The sequence below is a fragment of the Camellia sinensis genome, chromosome 5 (assembly GCF_055761805.1).
Source record: "Camellia sinensis isolate YWXY chromosome 5, ASM5576180v1, whole genome shotgun sequence".
In the NCBI taxonomy this organism is placed as follows: domain Eukaryota; kingdom Viridiplantae; phylum Streptophyta; class Magnoliopsida; order Ericales; family Theaceae; genus Camellia; species Camellia sinensis.
The window spans coordinates 60,501,646-60,505,359 of NC_138965.1; the positions used below are offsets into that span (position 1 = coordinate 60,501,646).

The 3,714-nt window shown below is 33.6% G+C and overlaps 1 long non-coding RNA gene across 1 annotated transcript; it reads left to right on the top strand.

Moving 5' to 3' along the window:
• The first annotated feature begins 518 nt into the window (after positions 1-518).
• Positions 519-2,453, top strand: LOC114302467 (uncharacterized). The gene is made up of 4 exons (XR_014328757.1): positions 519-654; positions 759-881; positions 1,432-1,520; positions 2,087-2,453. It is a non-coding gene; the product is annotated as an uncharacterized LOC114302467 (long non-coding RNA).
• Positions 2,454-3,714: the final 1,261 nt, after the last annotated feature.

Here is a 3,714-nt window from a genome sequence, read left to right on the forward strand (position 1 = left end):
CTTGAGGGTGACAAAATCTGTATTTTAGCCTACTTGCGAGTAGCAAACCATTTTCAAAACAAACATGAAATATTTTGTTCCAATTTGGGCGATTTGGTCTATACTTGTTTGCTGCGCGCATAACATAGTAATTCTAGGCTAATGATCGGGATAAGAACACATAAAGTTTTCAAAAACGGATATCACGGTTAGTAGAGGCCGGTCTTTGGACCGGGCGAAAGGGGGTGCTCATAGCTGACCTTCCCCGATCGTACCCAAGCTCCCGAGCCGAGACAACTCCGGTGATGACGGACATGTGGCCTTCGGCACCGAGTCAGGGTTTCCTAAATTCTCCCATAAAAAATATTTAGGTGGCGACTCTGTATCTGGCAAAGCAGTCCATGTTTGGCACTACTTTTTCAAAAATCTGTTTCTCAAAACGATTTGCCAGATTTGGACTCTTTGGTTCAGATTAAGAACCGTGACACAAATCGAGTCCGAACTGTAGCGAGGCCCACGCGGGCGCGTCTACATACTCTCCCTTTGCCAACAATTTCTTGAGATGGTGACCAATATGAATTTTGATGAACCCAATTACTTGAAGCTTATTTCACTCAAGACAACATCAATTCCAGTGTGTAATTGCGACCCATCAGAATAGATGGAGCCTTGAAGGTTGTTGGTTGTAGATTTATGTCAATTGAGCAATTGTGCAATTGTCTAAAGTTTATGTGTTGTTGTTTCTAAATATTTGTTGTTAAACATGCCATATATTATAGGTAGGTCAGAAAATGGTGGAGCTTGCTTGTGGATTTGGAAGATGGTGTGCAGCCTCACAAAAAAGTTCAATTTACTCCAACCACTCGGTGGATCTATAGTTCCAGGTCACCAATGAAAGAGGGGTAAAGCTGGGCAAAATATATTTCTCTTCTTTAATTTTTTGCTATAGAAAATTCTCTTTTAATTTATTTTCTTCATCTCTTACAAATTTAACATAGCCTTTAATAGTCAAACCATGGGTCATTATGGGTAACATGTTCCTCTCCATTTGACGAAGCACTTTCTTTGTCATGTATGGATTCTCATAGGCTTGGAAATTTTATCGTAGCGTGGTTAATTTCAAAGCTAAACTACCTTTGATTAGAATTGTCATTTATTTCTGAAAGAATACTCAAGTAGGGAGTCAATAAACATGTGTTATAATGTATTCGAGACTCCACCAGCATGCAGAGAAAGGAAAGAAAGATGGTTTATACATTAGCTGCCTAGCTTCTTCAGGAAATCTGTAGGCAGTTATTATGGATGCAGGGACAGGTTTTACATCCAAAGTCTATGAACTCTCACCCGTTTTCTTGCACTAGTTATTTGTAGTCCTTACCATGAGTTCTAAAAATTCATTAATCAGATTATCAATTGCCTCTTTAAGTCTATTATTTCGAAATTCTTCATCAGGAGTGGATTTTGGAGTCGTGGGACAAGAATTACATCACTTCACCGGCTGGTGCATCCAATGGCAGTGCCTTAGTGGTTTATGTCCAAGGGTGAGTGAAAAAATTCTCTTTGCTATTCACATTTTGACGTACCTCAATTTTTTTATGACAATGAAATCCAATATGAGAAATTTCAAAAGTGTAAATGGTGAACTTGCACATTTTAAAAATGATTATGTTTCATGATAATCTACTTCCTAAAAGAAAATTAGTCTCATATCTAGAGATGTCTCAACACATTTTGATGAATTAATTTATGCATGACCCATATTGCAAGCATGTGTGGTGTATGTTATGTTTTCTTTGTTTAACAAATGATTGGTTCTTTATATTTTGGATTTACGTTTTCCAGGAGTCATTAAGCCACTATTACGACATTACTCCTAAGTAATAAACTGATTTAAAAACTTAATTTTATTTATTTGTTTATTATTATTATTATTATTATTATTATTATGTGATTGAGAATACATTATTAGTTTTATGAACAACAATGCACCTACTATTTTTTTCTTCGAGATACTCACCCTCAAACTACTCGTCAAGATATTCACATTTTTATAAAATCATTTGTACTCACGTAAATTATTAATGTTATTTTTCAATTAACTTCACAGGGAAAATTCGAAGGTGGATTTGTTCTCAATTTATCATTAGTGTTAGAGAGAAGGAAAATCCTTTGAACCGGCTAACCCACGAAGTTATATTTTAAGACAATAAGGATCCAATTTGTTTGTTGGTTCATAATTTCATATTAGATGTGTTAATGATTGATAGAATAGGGGGAAAAATAGTGTGTATTTTGTGGTGGAGATTTTCTCGAAAAAAAAGTTCTCTCTATTTATCTTGTTGTATTATTTTTATCACCTGTAATGCAACCCCACACACGTAGCACGTGGGGCTCCAGTTAGTAGTTATAAAAGAAGGTAGTAAGTTATGATAAATAAAATAATAATAAAAAAAAAGTTTGATTTATCCTTTCAAGAATGGTCTTTGTTGGGACAACTTGCATTTATGGTCTAGCAAAAAAGCCAATGCTTATCTGAGAGAGTAAGGATCCTCTAAAGTTTTTTTTTTTTAAAGTTTCTTAGAGTGGTGCATTGTATGGTTGAGATTTAATGGCAAGTCACATCAATTTTTCAACATTAAATCTCAACAACATAATACACCACTTTAGAAAATTTTAAGAAAAAAACACTCTAAAGGATCCTTGGTGTATCTGAGAAGGGCTGTCACATGATGATTCACATGCTGAAAGAAAATATTTAAGACAGAAGATGGGCATGTCAAACACAGATTTTTTACAAACCAAATGAAGTTTTCTAAAAGAAATCTATAAAAGAAATATGTTGTTTGTTGGATGGTGCCCAAAAAAAAAAATATATTAACATTTGAGAAGAAGGCAGCAAATAGGTTCATATTATGATGAAGGCATAAGGAAACCATATCTGATTAAAAGAAATTTGAAGGGATTCTTTGTGCCTTCTTTAAAGTATATAAAAAACAATTTCCGCTGGAAATATGAAGGGATTAGAAGGGAATCTTTTGTGCCCTCCAAGAACAATTTATACCAGGAAAGATGTTAGAAGGATGAAAACTTAATATGCACAGCAAAATCTGTAGGAATAAAAAAAAACTAAAAGAGCTGCAGGAAAAAAATATATGCTGGCTATGTGGATGAATAGGTGTTATATAAAGTAAGAAGTTTTGCTTAAGAAAAGAGATGGTGATCTCCTTAAACACTCCAAAGAGCAAGAGTTTATATAGGGTTGGAAATACTCCAAAGAGCAAAAATTTATGGAGGGTTGAAAATATTTCAAAGAGTAAGAGCTCATATAAGATTTGAAATCCTATCAATATTCACGACGGCCAAAAAAAAAAAAAAAAATTAGGAGTCTCATAAATAAATAAAGGCTCCTCCAAAAATAAAAAAGTGGTGGCAAGTTGGTAAATGACCCACATAGAATGGAGAAAAGGCTCACAAAAGGAAAGGCCCAATTAAATTCTTTGGGACCTTACATAAAAAAGAAAAACAAAAGGGATCAAGTCCACAAAAGGAGCCTATGCAACAAAAAAAAATAAATAAAAGGCCCATGGACTATAAGAGAGCAATCAACCCATAAAAAAAGAGAGGATTAATTAAATTCTTTGGGGGTCCATGTATGACATAAATAAAATATTAAAAAATTAAAAAAAATTAAATTTAAAAATAAAAAAATAAAAAAATAAAAAAAATAATAAAAAA